General features: G+C 40.9%; 1 protein-coding gene across 2 annotated transcripts in view; it reads right to left on the minus strand.

Annotated features, from left to right (window-relative positions):
* The window catches only part of LOC137882456 (carbonic anhydrase-related protein 10-like), a 111007-nt gene that overhangs the window by 85061 nt on the left and 5701 nt on the right, over nt 1-20245 (minus strand). The gene's annotated exons all lie outside the window — the stretch shown is intronic.

Below are 20245 nucleotides of genomic sequence, written 5' to 3' on the forward strand. Positions count from 1 at the left end.
CTGCCGTCTAATGTTGTGACTGTTGCGACACCAAATACAAGTCATATAACTGTTAAGTTCAAAAGTGAGGTTATGTCATATATTTTTGTTCATTTTGTATGTTTACACAGTTAATTATTTACCTATTTAAGTTAAATACTTTCATCAGTGACTCTACCTCTGTGGTTTCCTCACATTCAGTCCTCCTATAGCTTCTGAATGCTTAGTTCAGTCCCATGTGAGTTAAGATGACAAGTGTGGAAGACAGTAAAGTCACAAAGATGATTTGACCTAATGATAGCTCTAAGGCAGGGGTCGGCAGCCCTTACCATCCAAAGAGCCGTTTTGCCCTATTTTCCACCAAATCAAATTTGTCTGGATCCGCAAAAGCTTTTTGATATCACAGCTTATAAAGTTGTGTTATATTATGTATACAAAAACTATAGTTTGTTGTATATATGAAATTCTAGAACAAGAATAAAGACAGTTCTTGACATTTTATTGCTATTTCACCTGTTATAACAATATCAAACTCTTAAGAAGAGGAGAAACAAACTTTTTCTCGCTCCTCTGCAGCGTGATGCTGTTCAGTAAATGCTGTGTGTTTGTTCTGGGAGTGTCTTTCAACATTACATTCTTTGCTGTTTGCTAATTTCTTGCCACATATCAAGCATTCAGGTGAGCCAGCATCGTTGGCAGTGAAAGCAAATGAATACGTCCACGCAGAATTAAACTCTATTTTCCTCCGTGACTCTTCTTTTTTTGAATTTATGATGATTAGCCACCTGCAGGGTGTCTGCACGTTCACTACTTGACTGGTTGTTAGGAGTCACGACGTGTCCTTCCCTGATTCGTCACACCCCTATCACGTGACCCTTTCCCAGAAGCTCACAAACAACAGCCTTGGTCACCAGGTCAATTCAACACAGACGACTGATGACAGGTGCTGTTGACCGTGTTGTCTTTACTAGCAGCTGTTGTTCAGTTAAAGTCTGCATGTCTGGAGGAAGCAGCTGTTAATGGAGCGATCAGTGAGCGACGTGACCAGCGGAGGAATCGGACCAACGGAGACGTCTGAAGTCACGGTTAGCGGCTTTAGAGAGGACGGACACAAAACGGAGGACTTTCCTGTCCTTATTTTGTTCTGCACAACTATGTACAACAAGTTAACACACATAAACCATAAAGGAACAAAACATGGATTAGGACAGAGACTTCATCCACCAGCAGAGATACGAGTGAGAGACGAGTGTTAACCTCATTTATCGACCCATAATCTAGTAAACTATTATGTGTAAGTGTTGATTTTAAAGTAAATTTAATGTGAGAGAGAGAGATAGAGCAAGTCTGAAAAATAAAACTTCTAAAACTTTCCATGAAATGTGTCTGTTTGAGTTTATAGAAGAAGATTTTAGAGAAGATCTTAAGTATCAAACACGACCTTTCATTGTTAAAGACGACTTTATTACCCTGTCTTAGTTTTTTGAACTAAGCATCCAATCTACTTGCTGTTAACACCGGCAGCCGTATGCGGCTCCGGAGCCGTGGGTTGCCGACCCCTGCTTTAAGGGAAAGGTCAGGGTTCACCAAATATCATTTTGAAAGCGTGCACTGCTCAGTCAATCATCCATCCAGAGACGGCCCTGTATAGGTCAGAGCACTATCATGTCCAGACATACAGACACATTGACACTGTTTATGGCTCCAGTCCACCTCACATACTGTCCGTCTCTAGCACTACAAATAAAGTGTGTCCTATACTGTACAATAGAGGGCCTCATTAACATATAGCCTGTCTGAGATCAGCTGAGCTGCAACATCAGCACCACAGCTGGGGCGAGTGATGATATTCTTTCCTTGGGTCATCATGGGGGATTTGCAGCCATCAGCTGCTGAGCTTCTGTCTTACCCTGCATCTTTGTGTGTGTGTGTGTGTGTGTGTGTGTGTGTAGACGGGGTCAGTTCTCTCTAACCTCCTTGTTGTGTATTCTTGTCACTATTTCATTTTTCCCACAGCATATTGTGAGGGAAAACACACACACACACACACACACAAACACAAACAGCTGTTCACCGCTTGCTGCCCGGTTCTTGTGTTAAAAATGTCCGTTTATTAATTAAAAATAATAATAATAATAATTGCCGGCGTTAATGAGTTAATGCGTCAACGCAATATTAAGGCGTTAACTTGCCTTAGTAAGTACATATCACTTCACTTTTCCACTTCACAGTTTATCGTTCAGTTTGTTTTACTAAAAAATAAATTCAAGTAGTGCTTTCACACATATTACATGCATTACATTCTTGAATATAAAATTAACTTCAAATGTTAAAATTGAAGTTAGGAACAGTGCAACAACTTACAGTTCCCCATTTAACAGTAGCTTTTTCAAACTGAATTAGTGTGCAAGAAAATAAAAAATCTGTCATATAGAATCATGATCAAAGACAAGATGTGCACGTTACTCAGTGCTTTCTCTGCATTGATCACATTCCTATGCATAGGCACATCCATATTCCTACATGTAAATTATTTTCTGACATATTCATTTGTAGACAAAATGAGCTTAATTTATTTTAAGTGCAAACAACGTATATTTCTCAAGGTGCTTGTTCACATGATCGGGGGTGGTGGGTTTCCAAGTGTCTTTTCAGTTTAGTGTGCTTCATCCTGTCGGTCGCCAGTGTGTGAAGACACACAACACACTGGGGTCTCTCTTGTTGGCCGACCATAGTGCTCGTAAAGCCTCCTTATATTTTCTTGCTTTTACCTTTTTTTGTGCCGTTGTTGTGGAGTCGCATCGCCTGTTACAGCTGTAACAGACTTGCCATCTGATTTGTGCTTTATACCAGTCACACATCTGTCCATCTTGGTACATCGCCTCCTTCCTATCTCTTATCTTTCTGTCTCTCTCTCTCTCTCTCTCTCTCTCTCTCTCTCTCTCTCTCTATCTGTCTCTCTCTCTCTCTCTGGTTGTCTGTAACATGAGCCGCTCTGAGGGGTGTGGTTGAACCATATGATATAGTGCCCTATTTTTACAGTTTGCAGTTGTATTTGTTATAATTACATTTTATATTGTTTTACCGGTGTGTGTGTGTGTGCGTGTGTGTGTGTGTGTTGGTGATGAAGCCGCGCCCAGTTTTGGGAACCACTGCCTTAGTGTGTCACAAACCATAAGCACAGAAGCACTTTCCCCGTTCAATATTTTTCGTCATGGCTAGGTGTGAGCATCTCCTTAAATGTAACTTCTAGTCTGAACCTCTACAAGGAAATAGAGTTTGTTGTTTGTACAGGTTTGCTGTTTAAAATATGTACAGCATGAAGCAGCTTCAGTAAGCAGATGTGTGATGTAACAGGGCTGCAGAGGAGCGCAGCACAGAAAGCAGCTACATCAAAAACAAAGCAGCGTCTTCACTTTCTTTTAGATTCACTGCAGACAGTTTCTATATTTAATTGTAAAACACCTGTGGACTTTATATGATGTTTTCCTGCGGGTGCCCCTGGTGGAAGGCCGGCTCGATGTTCCCTCAGCATCTGAAATTAGCAGTGGGAGACTTTCTTTGAGACTGCCCCTGATGGGCCATCTTAAAGAGCAGTGGTGAGACTCTGGACCATTACTCCTCCTTCCTGAGCACTGTGACTGAAATGAGTCCCCCGTGTCTGATACTAGGCAATGATGTCATCTCTCTTTCTGCCTGCAAGGCTAAGACATCCTCAGGCATACATGTAGCTGTCACAATAACAGTCCTGATGTCCCTATTGGGGTCTGTGTTGTTGCTGATCTTAATGCATTTCTATTTTCTCAAGTGAACAAATAGAGAGCATATAAGTCCTGAACAATTTCAAGAGAGTCCAAAATTATGATCAGTTATTCAGAATCCTGTGCTATTTTTCCCGGAAATTAGACTCAAACTGAGTTTTGATTAGTTATAGCCGATTAAAACATGACGTACTGATCATTATGAAACATTTCTTTGGTGGTCGGTAGTTCACATGAATTATGGCTGTCGTAGCTTTTTGCAACACCGGGATCATGTCCAACTGTTTTGCTTCTTTTATTTCCAGTCTGACGCTCACTCTCCTTTCCTCTTTCTTCACCTCGACTCCCCGATGGGCCCATGTGCTCCCAAATGTCTGTGCTATCCCTTGCTCCTTTTCGGTCTCCTCCGTCTCATCTTTCTCTGACTCCCGCTCGATTTCTTCTCCCCGTCTTATTTTTTTTAAATTATATTTAATATTATTACACCATTAGACCACCATTACATTCTTCCTCTCGCACACTCCCTAGAGCAGGGGTCTTCAACGTTTTTCAGGCCAAGGACCCCCAAACTGATAGAGATGGAGCAGGGACCCCCGACTATATATGTTGTATAAGTTGTGTTTTATATCAAACTGGGCCTAGTGCCATGTATAAACATACCTTATTATTGTGCATTCAATACTAAGCTATTCAAATAACACACAGGTTCATATCTTCATGTTTTAATTTTAAACATGTGCGAGGTACAGTGAGTAGGGTGGCCGTGCCACTGCCAATTGCATGATAATCATTTATACAAGCTATTCAAACAGACGTTTTTATTTTAAACATAAATGTGGAAACGAGTGATGAGTGATGGCCTATTAGCATATTAGCCACTGCCATGCATAAACATACCTGTTATCTTGCATACAATACTGAACTATTACAATAATGGACAGATTCATGTTTTTTGGTCGAGTTACAAAACGATCCATTTTCGCTCATAACCATGTCCATACATACACATGGCACAATAATATACTGGCCTCAGTAGTAGCCTGCTATGGATAGGAGCTGCAGTGTTTTAGCAGGAATATCTTGCAGGTCCAGGCTAGTGTTGCCAACTTGGCGACTTTCTCGCTAAATCTGGTGACTTTCCGAACCCTCTTGGTGACTTTTTTTGTCAAAAGCTACTAGCGACAAATCTAGCGACTTGTTCTGGTGTTTTGACTCTGACGTGAATTATGCAAATTAGGCAATGATGTCATTTAGCGACTTCTAGTGACTTTTAGGACAGCCAATAGCTACTTTCCTTACTGAGGAGGTGGCAACACTGGTCCAGGCTAGTTTCGCACTGTGAGTGAACCAGTGTCCAGCTTGAGAGTTATTTCATTTTCCATTTGTCTTCATTCGGAGCAGTTGTGTCTCAGGGAGAAACTCCAGGCTACACACCAAATGCAAGCTGGATGACGAACTGAACGCTCCGTGTCTTCACTGCACGTTATCCGTATATTACAGGTTAGTAACTGGTTAAAAATGAGCAATATCAACTTCTTAAAGCCTTACTTTATGAAGGTGTGTATTAAAACGATGTCCACCAGACTCAAAGACGTCATTACGCAGATATCAAAGGTGGGTTCAGATGCCGCACCACGGCTATTTGGGTGTCTTTTACTTGAATTAGGTCTTGCAGGTGGATGCTGGATTTTAAACTTCATCTTTTTGCTCAGTTTGATTTTGGCTCCTACATATACTGTGTATATTGGAGCTGAAGGAAAAGTGGTAGATTGTTATATGTGTTGTATAACAAAACAGTTAAATGCTGCCAAGCTGCACTTGTTATGTTATGGTATGTTAATAATGTAATTTATGTTGTTATATTAAGGCGATGTTTGGTTATAAGCTAGTGTGTTTACATTGAAAATGCGTTGCAATTCTCTGAGAGTGATGTGTTCAACGAGTGTAAGTACAGAACCGTTGCAGACTAGATGTTGCCTGCTTGAAGTAGAGTTGAACTTTGCTGTATATTATTATAGGAGCTCTGACAGAATATTAAAAGACAATACCCAGCACAGCCACAGCCTGTTCACCTTGCTGCCGTCTGGGAGGAGATACAGAAGATTCATCTGCCGTACCAGCAGACTACAGAGCAGCTTCCATCCTCTGGCTGTGAGACTCCTGAATTCACCCTCCACCCTCAACCACATCATAAAAATCATCATCATTTATTTGTGTCTTTTTCTTAAAATGGGACTACACTAAACTGTATTTGTTTGTATAGAACAATAACCTTAAATGAACCTTTTAACCTTGAAAAAGAAAAAGAAAGAAGAAATGAATAAAGGTAACCAACCTGCTCATTTACAGTACAGAGCTGTAGATTACAGCTTTCTGAAAATGTTCCCTAATAACTCGTTCTACATCCAGTGGTAAACACGTTGTACCTGGTGAGCCCCTCATCTCATCTCTGCTACATTAGAGGACAATGAATTCATTGGAACACTTTTCTCGGGAGCATGTGCTCATCCATTACAGCAGCCCAGGGCGGCCCGGCTGAATCAGAACAAATAGCAGGGATGCCATAATCACCGCCCGCATTAGCGTTAATGTTGTTACCGCGGTGAGTAATTGCAAGAAATGTAGTGGGTGGTCATCAGGCGTGGCGAATGTGAATGTGTAATGATATCATGAGAGTATTGAGATTGAGTGTCATAACTTCATGCTTCAACTCTCCTCCTCTCTACTGGTGCTGCTTCTCTCTTATCCTATTCTCCGTTGTGTCTCACTCTCTCTCTCTCTGTCTCACTCTCTCTCTCACCAATTTTACTTCATTGTCCCACTGTCCCTCCTTTAGTCCCATCTAAATGTGTTCATATCTCCTCTACTCCGTGGGAGGAATGTTGTTTCCTCCTCCTCCTACATAATATAGCTACTTCTCTCCATTTCTTCCTCTTTCCATCTCTCCTGTGGCGAGCTTAGCAAGGGTGTGTGAATGAGTGAGAAAGAGAGAAAGAGAGGGAGAGAGAGAGAGAGGAACTGACAGAGATATTAGGAAGAAGAGATAGACAGAATAGGGAAACTGCATGACAAAAACAAGAGAAAAATATGTGGATAATAGCGGTGTGTGTGTGTGTGTGTGTGTGTGAGAGAGAAAAAGAGGGGGCGAAAGAGCAAGGAGGAGGCTCCTCTGATCACTAACTTGGTGTCCTACTTACTCACTCTGCAGCACTCCCAAATAACAACCCTGAGCTGTAATATTGTATACCCAAAACACACAGGCACAGAAATAACCACTTACATACTCTCTCTCTCTCTCTCTCTCTCTCTCTCTCTCTCTCTCTCTCTCTGTCTCTCTCTCTCTCTCTCTCTCTCTCTCACATAGAGCCAGAAACATACTCACACTAAACAACAACAGCTACAGACACACGCCCCCTTCACAATACACAAATAACACACACAGTGATAGCACCAAGAGATGTGACATCAAGGTAAGATGCTGTCTCTTGGAGGTGCTACAGTCTGTCTTGCCTCTGTTTTTCTATTTTCTCGTCTCCTAGATTCCTCTGGAACAGGAACAGATAGGAGACAGAGCTGGTGCGTTCAAATCCACTGAAGACATGTAGCATGTAGTGTGTTTTAGAACTTTTAGGACCTGATGATAAGGGCTATTTACAGACGTCTCGTTCCCAATGTAAGTCTATAGGAAAAAGTCTTTTTTGGCCTAATGGCATCATGTAACAGACGCAGAAATTGTAATTCCACTATTTGGCCACTATGTCAAATGTGCTTTATTAATAAAGCCCCGGCACTCTTCCTTGGGGCCTGAACCAAAGCACAGAGTTGCCCATGGCCAGGGCTGGGAGGGGTGACAGCAGTGTACCATTTGACAGCACAGCACACTACCTGTCTCTCTTTTCTGTGGACTTGAAATAAAGCCATCAGGACATTACAAAAGCTGGTGAATCCGTGTTACTGATGATTATCTGGCAATAGAAACGTGATTTCCTATGCTGTGACAAGAGTATGTGGCTGAAGCAGGAAGTTCATCATTGTTCTTATTTAGCAGCTGACTAGTTAAATAGCTAGCTTGCTAATTCCACCATGATGTCATAGTAGAGGTACAGAACTGCTGGGCTTGGTCCTGGTTAGTCAACATGAAGGCAAACGTAACTGTTTTTAACTCGCCGTTCATAACCATTTATCTTAGCTGATGCTAATCGTTAGCATGCTTACTGTTGCTATGATCATGGTTGGTAAGCGCTGTAAAGGATAGTGATACAATGTGTTGAATTGAATTGAACTGCTCTATGTCACTGCAAGACAAGTGGAAGTTAGTGAGCAGCACAGTCAGTTCTTGTGGAAGTTGTGCTTAACAGCTGTTTACAGGGATGTGGAGGCAGCACAGAATCAGTTGAACTTTTCTGAACTTTCACAGGTGACAACTGGTTCTAGGAATGTTTCACTCGGGTGGCTTAAGGATGGCAAGGGGATGTCTAGAGGTGGCCACTGGGATGTTACTGTGCGCAGGCAGCGTGCAGAATTGTTTGAATGCATTAATATTCTGCTCATAAACATAAATGAACAGGCCACATAACTATTGTTGTCCAGTCTCCTATTTTGCAGAGCCTTTATAGTCAAGTAAGCTAACATTAGCAATGACAAATAAATAGCACCTTTTTCAGAGTTCAGAGTTTATTTACAAAAGCTAAGGTTATTAAGTAGTCAAATTCTTGAAGCAAACCAACAAACAAAAATGCATTATGCAAATCCTGGGTGATATCTTACGCTAAATTGAACACAAATCAGTGCAGTGTTTGTTTGGCTCAGCAGTTGCTCTGAGCGTCTATGCAGCCACAGATGGGTTCACAGCGTAGTTTTACTTCACCCAGTGCCTCTTACTAAAGGGTGCATTGTGCGCTGATTTCAGATCCTATGGGCAAAATAGGAGACCAACAATAGTTATGCAAACAATGGTATTTGGGGGCTCTGCTGTTGTGGCTGTGGCTGCCTTGTGAGGAAGTCAAATAACCAGTTGCAGAGTGAGGTTCTCAAGCCCAGAGTGCTAAGTTAACACCAGTTTCATGGGGGAGATTGTGTTGAATGGTGAGCGGAAATCAACATTCTGGTGTAGGAGTTGTTATTTTCCAGTTGTGTGAGGGCTGAGTGGAGAGCAGTCCTCTGTGGATCTGTTGGCTCTGTATGCAAACTGGTCCAGGCTGGCTGGATGTTGCTTTGAATATGCTGGAGCACTTCATCAGAAGAGTGAGTGCCACAGGACGGTAGTCCTGACTGGACACAGCAGACGTTTTAGGTACAGGGGACGATGGTGGCTGTTCAGAAGCAGGTGGGAACATTCCTGTGATATTGTGATATCCTGAGATATTTCCAATCAGCTGGTTGGCACATGTTCTAAGGACCAGGGATTCTATCAGGCCCAGCAGCTTTATTCAATGAAGCTCATTAGGCTGCCATGGTTCATGGGATGAACCGCTCAACCTTGTTTTTAATAAACTCTCGAGAAATCGCACTGCATCATGCATGTGTGATCGTGTAACATTCACTCAGCATAGCATTAGCAGAGAAGGCTGGATTTCACTAGTCAGTTCAAACACGCCTTGACATAATAAAGATGATTTAATGACAGACATAAGATTCCTGAAATTATAAGCAAAACGTTCTGAATTACAAATGGCCCCTTCATTGTCCTTCTCTCCTTTTATTGATTACGTCTCTCATCACTTTCTGGCTGTAACTGCTGGAGAGAGCTGAAAGGTAGACTGGCCCAACTCCCTGAGCCCCTTCTGTCTTACTTCAAGGCTAATAGTGGACACACACACACACACACACACACACACACACACACACACACACACACACAGCTAGAGCTAGTGTGGAGATCAGATCAGGAGGAAAGGGCAGCTCTACCTAACCCACTCCCTTTGCCTCTCCCTCTCATGACCAACCAAGCACAGAAACACAGACAGCGGCAATGTGAGAGAAACCACACAAACACAATGTGTTGCTATAACATAATCCATCTTGATTCTGATGAATTAAATAAAAAGAAAACCTTTATGAGAACACAGAAATAAAAAGACGATTCTTGAAAAAGGTTCTCGATGAAAGAAATATTAACGAGCCAGATCGGCTTTATAATTTAAAGGTCCACGTTTTGCTCTCACACAGAGCATGTCTAAAACTACATGTCTAAAACTACAACGTATTGCTGTTCTACCTCAACATTCCCCTGAGGTCGGCACCTTAACTTTGCAACGTTGCCAACGTGTGTTGGAGAAAATTCCGAATAAGAATGTCAGTTTGACGGTGTATTCAGTGTGCTGCACCGACAAAGCCAAAGAACTCTAACTTTGAAAGGAATACAGAATCCAGTCTCACTATTGTGCAGCCAAAAATGTCACCTATAGTATAGGTGACATTTATATGTATATATAGTATACATTATACTGCTATGTCACAAACAAATGATACTTTAGACTATGAATTATAATGCAAAAATGTATGTTTGCAATGAACAAAATTGTGATTGATTTATGAATTCACAGATAACCATGTCATTTATAATACGAGTTTCAGTAAGGAATAAATCACTTTTAATGGTGCAGCTCATGTTCAAGTGCAGAGGTGTTATGTAATATATTTGTTTATTCAGATTTAATAAAGATATTACAATTCATTCAAGTGAAACATTAATGCATGTACCAAATGTCATGGTAATCCATCTAATATTTATTGAAACATTTGACTGAAACCCAAAAATGCAAACCTCACACTCAACTAACGGGGTGTTACAAATACCACTAGATCATTCATTGTAAATATAAAAATGACAAAAATCCTCCATGAAAGTAATGCCCTTTATTCATAGACTGACATTGAAATATACATAACTTGTATGTAGACTGTAGAGAGCATGTGCTCCATCAGTGAAGGGTTTCTTGTAGACTGAAGTTTTGTCAGATGCTGAAGGAGCTCTCAGGTCAACCTGGGGCATCTTCTCCTCTGATGAGGAGTCTGCTGGGTTCAGGAACACCGGATCAGACAGGAGCTTCAGGTCACTGAGACCACCTGTAAAACATGGCCGATTCAGTGTAACACTATACGGTCATGTAATAACATCAAGGTGCAGGAGGGAAGTTATAGTTTACAACAACATCCTAATCGTACATGCGTAGTTATGGCAACAGTGTAAAACAATTATAAATAAGTTTTATGACGTGTGAAGGAAGGAAGAAATAATTACACAAAACATTAAACAAGGAGTTTAACTGTTGTTGTCTAGACCAAAAGCTGAACTCAATATAAAGTGCAAATAGTGAGACAAAGTGAGACCGTGACAGTATTCCAACATGTATGTTACACTGGAACTGCTCCATCGGTGCTACAGTGTGTCACTGATAGTACAGTGTGTCACTGATATTACAGTGTGTCACTGATATTACAGTGTCACTGATATTACAGTGTGTCACTAATATTACAGTGTGTCACTGATATTACAGTGTGTCACTGATATTACAGTGTCACTGACAGTACAGTGTGTCACTGATATTACAGTGTGTCACTGATATTACAGTGTCACTGATATTACAGTGTGTCACTAATATTACAGTGTGTCACTGATATTACAGTGTCACTGATATTACAGTGTGTCACTGATATTACAGTGTGTCACTGATATTACAGTGTCACTAATATTACAGTGTGTCACTAATATTACAGTGTGTCACTGATATTACAGTGTGTCACTGATATTACAGTGTGTCACTAATATTACAGTGTGTCACTAATATTACTGTGTGTCACTGATATTAGTGTGTCACTGATATTACAATGTGTCACTAATATTACAGTGTGTCACTGATATTACAGTGTGTCACTAATATTACAGTGTGTCACTGATATTAGTGTCACTAATATTACAGTGTGTCACTGATATTACAGTGTGTCACTAATATTACAGTGTGTCACTGATATTAGTGTCACTAATATTACAGTGTGTCACTGATATTACAGTGTGTCACTGATATTACAGTGTCACTAATATTACAGTTTGTCACTAATATTACAGTGTGTCACTGATATTACAGTGTGTCTGTGAATGAAAACGATCCTAGAAACTTCACCCTCTGTCCAGCTGGTCGCTACACTCCGTGTTGTTACACTTGTATGTGTTGTTTAGCCTGAGACAAGGTGAAACTAAAAGAAGTATTCACGTTGAGAGTCTTCACATCGGCTCTCCGTGGTCGAGAAGCACCGGGAAGACGTTTACAGACGACTAACAACTTCTCCTCTGCTCTGATCACCAGCTGTCTCCTCTCAGCTCACCCATGGCTCTCTCTCTCTCTCTCTCCAGATGTTTACTCAGCAGAGAGCACACTGAACTGAAATGCACTTATATGAAAATAAAGTGCATATTGTATTCTAATTGTCTCACTGAACACTTTCTGACTAAAATGCACTTGGCACAACTTCATGTGAAAATAAAATACACACTGTATTCTTTTCTTACTGTGTCACTGACCACCCTTAACATACATGTAGATGCCATAAACATCCTATGAAACAAAGTGACTAGGTCCTTCCACTTATGTCCCACTCCTGCAGGTTCAGTTTGCAGTGATTCTGCGATGTTACTGCCTGTACCGCCCTAGTGCTGTGGTGTCGTGACGCGGTGTGACATAATCGTAACATTCGACTCGGGGGTCTAGTTGTCTAACATCGCATGTCAGGTGAGACCTACAATTGAAGCTAGCCGCATTAGCAGCACAGCATGCTAACGTTGACAGGCAAACAGTCTGCTAAATACACAGTAAATAAAATAACATAGAAATGGCAAAACTTACAGCTCCAAGTTTGAAGTTGGGTCCCAGACAACCATTCCAGATCCATCAAAAGCATCAGTTTTGAAGATGATACTGACCCTCGTTGAGAAGGAGTTTTCCTAAAACACCTTCAAATGAAGTTAATCCACTGGGTGTTCATTTCCTCAGGTGATGGAAGTAAGTTACATGGAGACTTTTTGTTGGTTCATCCAGCCAACAACAGGACGAGTAGTGTTCTTTGCTTGAGCTGTAAGCAGGTCTGTAACAGCAGAAAACCCATGTATGGCTTGGGACCTCTCTTTACACAGAGACAGGACCTGATTTTGATGAGCTCTTTTTGACAAATGGTTTTCAGATAGATTGAGCTGGAGTGTCTTTTCTGACACTCTGGGGGTCTGTAGGCAAGGACACAGGGTTTTCTTGTATAGAAATATACCAACAAAATCTACCCTTTGACTGTGTTTTTCCACGTATACTGGAAACACAGAGAAAGCAGTCTCATCAGAGCCATGTTTGAGTGCAGTCGAGATCTCCTCTGAGGTTTTGAACGGGCCTCCGGTCGTGAGCAAATTCAAATGAATCATGGCAACTACTCCAGAGCATTCAGGCTGGAAGGAAGAGTAAGCTAGAGAAGAGAAATGAGAGGGATAACAAAGAGAGAGAGAGAGAGAGAGAGAGAGAGAGAGAGAGAGAGGATGGGTGGCTGGGGACGGGATGACAAGGAGACGCTGGAGGAAAAGAGAGAAAAGGCAAAGCAAAAATGGACCAGCCACAAACAGGTGAGGAAAAGTAGGAACGAATGAAAGAGCAGATGAGATGAGAGAGAATAGAGACAAGGGGAGGGAGAGGAATAATGAGATAGGGAGACAACCAGACACAAATGTGATCAAATATACTGTACATAAGAACGCTGACTGGAGTGAGAGGAAGAGGAATGGGTACCAACATAGGACAGACAAATAATGTATGACATGAGTCGAGTAGAATTGAAAACTGAATAAATCTTGGACCAAAAACAAAAGTAACTGTTGACCTATGGCTTATGAGACCTCCACATAAGCTCCAAGTCCAATGTTTGATGTGCCATCAGTGCTGATTCACAGGAGGATGATGCTACCTACCCCTTAGTAGGTTGTTGTCCATCGCTTATTGTCATATTTATTGTCATCCTTGATAGAAGTGGACATGTTCTACTGGGTTCATAAACACAGTGAATTCTAGATGACAACAAATCTGTTTTTTTCTTTTAGCTTACAAATGATAGAAGTTACAGTGAGACTTGCAGAGACCACACTGACTACTAAACTTAACGGCATTGATGTTAGTTAGCTAAAGATGACATCGACCACATTCACTGAGTTTGACATGTGATCTGTATCAGATATCTGGATGAAGAGAAGTTTAAATGCCAAACGCATTCAGATCACATCAGCACTTCTGGAGATGGTCACATTGTGTTCAAATCTCAGCCAGTAATAAATGCAATGTGGACCATCTTCTTATAGGATCGGTTCACAATTTTTCAAACTCATCTTAAAACAATTGGCCGGTGCCCATAACAGGAAAAAATGACATTGAACACATCCTTCCTAATGTACTTCCAATGTTAAGTGAGAGATCCTTTTTATCTGAAGCACTTGAGGATTCAGCAGACTGAGTAAGACAAATTAAGTATTTTTCAAAGTCGTCTTTTACAGTAAAGTCTTTTTAGTGTTCTGCGTATGTGCCTCACATGTGCTTTGAAGCAAAGGGGTCTGGGCCTGCCTATTCTGCAGGCAGGGTTCAGCCTGATTTGAGTTTGATAAGCATTCAAACCCCCCAGAAAGAAGTTCACATCAAGGTGTGAACTCTTCACCCAAATGCAACACTGCGATCTAATTGGCCGAGGGCCACAGACACCCTAGGACCCTTGTGGCTCAGCCCCTGATTCCTTAAAACTGTCTTTCACCCCCACCTCTTTGCGTATCCCTCGACCTCGGTCGTAAAGGAAGCACGAATGCAACGTTGCTGTGGTTAAAAAGAGAATCCTAGGTTGAACAGTTTTAGGTTCGCTGGACGTATCTACCGGACTGTTTGTTTGTATTGTTTTTGTTCTCATCCTGGACGAGGAAGTGAACAATATTCCTGTAGAAGTGAAGAAACGGACTTCTTCAAGTCGATTCATGCCGGTTACGAGCCGAAGAAATTCTCTGCTAAGGAGAGAATTTATTGCTCAACGCACGGAGGACCGACCGATCAGACCACAAAATCACCTCCTAGTAAGGCTACTTACGGTGTCTGGGCAGAGTTAGGTTATTCTGTTTATCATCTTGTTTGTGTTGCTTAAGTTACTGTGTCATTTCTATAACGTGTTGTATGCTCAATAATCGCAGAGATTAACGATCAAGATCGTTAATGTTGTGTAGAAGTTACTGTGTATTTCATACTACTGAACTACTGAACTACTGTTGAGATGGTTCACCGCTGGTGAGGCCAGAAGTTGTTTCTCATCAGTTCAGAGGTCAGAACCGTGGCTGAGCCAATCAAAGAGTGGTCAGCTGTGTTTCTGTAGATGAGAGAACAATCTTCTGTACACCACCGCGACGGGGAGGATCTTATTTTGTTTGGTTTGCATTCTCTCTTCTTTTGCTAACCCACACACACATATAGCTTGAAGCTAAAGTAGCTCCGGGGTTGCGCTAACGGCTGCAGACACGTGTATATAACGAGATCTCTGTCTGCCGCCATCTTACAGTCTCGTACCATCTTGTGGTCTCGCGAGAGACGTCGCCACGTTTCAGATCACGTCATACGTTGTCTGAGCTGTTCTCTCGCCCCTCCCCCCTACACACACACACACACACACACACACACACACACACACACACACACACACACACACACACACACTTCCCCCTTACCATAGTTTGTTGATTGTAGATAGCGTGCTCATGAATATATAGTTTTGTTGTTACCATAGATATTAGTTGATTAGATCATTATCATCATAACTTAATAAACTCTGTTATACTTTAAAGAGCAGCTGTCTGTGATTAATTTGTGCATGTGTATTGTGATAACAGCTGATATGTGGCTCGTACTCAACACCTTCACTTTCACTCTGAATGTGTAATAGTACTTTGACTGTTGACATTGTGAGTGAACACTAATTATGAGACTTAGTTTATAGTTTGGTTATTGGTCCCTGTTCTCAGGGTGGTGCCCCGTTATTATTAATAATCGTTAATGATCTTACTGACATTAATAATTCTATTGATGTCAATAATCTAGTTTTCTCCTATGCTGATAACTCAAACACTCTCCTTTTGGTTCCCAACATTAGTATGAAAGCCCCTCTCTTTTGATGCTATCCCTCCAACACCGTTCTCACTCCCAACACGTCAAATACCACCACCTGGTCAGTGCACTTCAATGTTTGATTCTGACGCACCAAGGCACCCTTTAAATCTTAAAATGTATTTACTTTAAGTTTTATTAAGGGCTGCCTAATTATTGACATATACATAGAAGAACCTCTGCATTTAACCCATGCTAAGCATTTTAGGTGCAGCGGGCTTCTGTAAAGCACCCAGGGTGCAACTTAGAGTTCAGTGTCTTGCACACTGGACATGTGGAAGCCGGAGATCGAACCGACGACCTTGTGGTAAAAGGACGACATGCTCAACCCACTGAGCCCGGCATTTCCAACTCCAACACAGAAAACACAAAGAGGGCGCTTTGTACTAAAAAGATTACTTTGAAATATAACCACTTGATTTGACTCAGTGTGCTGAAGCCTCATATCACAAGGGACTTTGTCCCCCATCACTCACATTGGAAGTGCTTTAGAAAGGGATCCTTCAATGGCCAATATGCCCTAAAGGTATGATAACAGCAAGCAAAACCAGTTTATATGGCCATCTGATTTTTGTTTTATGATGGAAAACTGTGAACCTATCCTTGAAGAATAACTCAGGTTAAAAGTTCATCTAACTCAGCTTCTTCCTGCTAGTTTGAGCTGCCTACTAAAAGCTAGAAGCCGTAGCTACCGACTCTTTTTTTTTTTAATGTTAAGGTATAACCCAGTGATTTTTAACCACACACCAGTGTGGCGTGAGAGATCGTCAGGTGTGCCGTGGTAAAATGTCCAATTTCACTTCATCGGTCCATGCTGTTTTATGCTAAAATGTGTCATTTTGTAACTTGTTTGGTTGTTGGTGTGCCGCGGGATCTTTTTAATGTAAAAACCACTGGTCAAACCTTTCCTCTGCAAAGGAAGAGCACAGACCTGGGACGCACCATGTCTGGTGACATTTCTACCAGCCTTTGCTAACTCGAGATCTGATCATAGTATGGGCAGAGTGGAGAAAATGAGAAGATTTATTAATGTCAGTGTAAATACAAAGGATCCGTGGACCTAATCATCAAGTCATTATCAAAATGACAACAGTTCTCCCAAAGTGTGGTTCTCACCAAGTGCAGTAACAAACCCATACAGCTTGGCACCACAGACACCACACAAGAAAACCTCCTTAGACAAGCGACACAAAGGTGAAATTCAAGCTTTATCAGAAGTGTTTTTCACTTTTACAAGAGAAAGACTTTAATGGTGAAGACGAATGTATGGCTGGTTAACCACCCACCTCTGTTACAGACTTCCCTGAGCTTTCCTATTGAACCACCTGGGACTGTCTCCCACACAGTGGATGAGACAGGCCTGAAATGGGCTTATATATCCTCAGCTTTAAACAATTTTATCGAATTTGCTGTTAAATAGAATTGCATCTAATGATGTCAGGTGGGATTGGGGGTTGGAAGAGGGGTTCAGGAGGGTGACCTGAGCAACCAGGTGTCAGGATTCGGCTTTGGCCCCTGTTGTTCCTGTGTCTGTGTCTCTGTCTGTGTAGCTCCGCCCCTGGTCTCCTCCCGGCTCCCTCCTGTGTCTCTGTGTCTAAGAGTGTTTCCTGATTGCCCTCATTCACTACACCTGTGCCCAATCACCTGCCCCTGGGTTTTCCCTCTGCCAACTCTTCTCATATGAACTCCCCTGCTTCCCTGTTCGGGTTGTCGGATCGTTTTTGTTGCTTCCCTGTGTGCGCTCTGTGTTGCAGCTTTGTTCCCTCCACGTCCCATGGTTTGTGACTTTGCCTTTTTGTGACTTTTCCTTTTTCTCTGTTTTTTGCTCGCTCCCCGTTGGAGTTGTTTTTGAGTTCCCGTGTATGTTTGTTTAAGTAAAATAACCTTGCCTTCCACCTCGTCTCTAGTGTCTGCGCTTGAGTCTTTGCTCTACCCCTGCACCACACCACATGACACCAGGTGGTCTTGAACCTGACCGATCCTTCTAGTGTTTCCATCTCAGTAGGTGCTGTTGGATGAACTAGAGAATTGAAGTTGAGTACCAGATATGAATGTTGCCATCTACGCCAGCCAAAGACTCACCATTGTTCCATAGCATAGGGTGCATACTGTATCTTTGCTTAAATTTGGTTTCATATTTTTTGTGCCAAAGTAATAGCTAATGGCAAATCACAGTAGCATTGCCTCACTCCTGCTCCTTTTACTGTATCGGTCATTGTGAGCACCTTAATGTTAACAGCAAAGTAGCATGAAGTTGCATCATTTGGGCTCAGTCATCCCCCTGCTAACGTTGTTTGCTCATCTTTCAGTAATGATTTCTGTTTCTTCTTCCCTGAGGCTGGCAGGCACCAATCTTTTACCACTTTCCTTTTGAAGGCACCCACAGCTTTGTCACTCTTATTTCAGAAAATTGCCTGTGGCTGTAAAGGTAATCACAGAACATGTAAGCACAATATGATGGTAACCTGAGTTTTGAATACCATCCTTTTTCTTTTATTTTGTGCTGACTGTATTCCTGCTTCATTCCCAAAACAGCTTGAAGCAGACATTTCTCCTATGCTGGCACAGCTATATGTAGCGTTATGCTTTTCACACATTTATTAATATATTCATATAAAGTAATACTAATGAATAACTTAAAAATGTGCATCATAACCCCGTACATTGGTACTGTATTGAGGTAGAGTGATTACATTTAATTTCAGCTATCAAACACAATTAGTTTATCTTAAATAGGGGTGGGGGAATCTATAAAGCATAGAATCACTAAAGTTTGCGTGGCAATATTGTATCAATACACAAATGCCAAGTTGGTATTTTAATGTATTAACTATTAATATTAGGGCTGTCAGGCTTAATAACCATAAGGATTGAAAAAGCTACAATATCTATGATGCCCCGACCCAACAGCAGCAACAGGTAACAGATGTTAAGGTACGGAAGATTGTTTTATCAATAACCATTTTAATTGTGCGTTTGTATGTAAATTACCGCTATAACTTTAACAAAGTAAAAGGATATAGTTGATGATGATAATAAATAATTTTGTTAATAAGCTATTAGAAATATCTGGTTCATAATCATGACAACGGTGAAATCCTGTTATTTCCTCTGACAATAAATCTGACAAAAGGATCAAAATTTCATATCACAATCTCTGATTGTAAATACAATTTGAACATTTTGGTAACAATTTCTTTTTCAGTCTACAGGAGGGTGCTGAGTATGTTCTGGTACGGTCATGGGTAAAGTGAGCGGGATTGGACTGTGTAGACTTTGCAATACAAACTGTTCAGTTTATCAGGTGCATGATGCAACATTAATAACAAGTTTGTATGAAAGTGTTGATTAGTCTCTCTGCTTGACTGACAAAACCAATTTGCTGCAATAAAAATGACTGAAGAGAGATGAACAGATCATTTGCAGTTGGAATAGGTAATGAATTGCAATATATGTTATCACAATTCTCAGCATAACACAAAAATCAAACAATCGGAATAAGATCGTATTGTGACTTAAGTATTGTGATGTCGGATCCCGGGGTATTTGGGGATTCCCACCCCTAATCTTAAATGACACATTTTATAATTAATTCAATTTAAGATGCCACCCAATTTCGCAAAAATATGGAAAAATTTCAAAATGTATCAATTGAGTCTCATAATCTCAGGGTTGCTAAGGAGTTCTTGGCATGGTGTACAGTGACTCATTATTTTATACACTCACAAATCACAGGATCAAGTTCTATTGAACTACAAACTACATAACTAAACTACAAAACAGGAAAATAAACAAAAGTATAAATCAAATTAATGATGAATGAACGCAACAATGAACCACTGAATGACAACGGACAACATGTGACCAAGTACAGTGACTGATATCCTTGACAAATGTTAACCAATCAAATTAGTTATTTGACATTTATTCATAACATTTTGTTTCAAAGGATGAACGCACTGTTCAGCAGTCAAGAGTTTAAAAAGCTATGGAAGATTGTAAAGCAATTTCCTATCCATTCAAATTGTAAGGGATATCCTTCAGCTTATTATATTAATTAATTTCTTAATTATTCTGACATCTAACTTGAATTTATTAAACTAACATTACAATCTATTAACTAACATTGTTTATTGTTTATTAACTGGATCTTCCTGATGTCCACAGAAAGGACAAAACACAATACATACAAAACATCAGACTCATTAACATCGGAGTTGTTTTCACTGAATCATAGATTTGGATTTTATCTCACAATGGAATGCTTGGACAAGGATTCATTCTAGTTACAAAAATGTATATGTCAAACAATCTTCCAATGATAAAAAAATATATTTCAAACATAGC

Source organism: Cebidichthys violaceus, unplaced genomic scaffold, assembly GCF_023349555.1.
Source record: "Cebidichthys violaceus isolate CVI_PGR_0920_01 unplaced genomic scaffold, fCebVio1.0.p SCAF_32, whole genome shotgun sequence".
NCBI lineage: Eukaryota > Metazoa > Chordata > Actinopteri > Perciformes > Stichaeidae > Cebidichthys > Cebidichthys violaceus.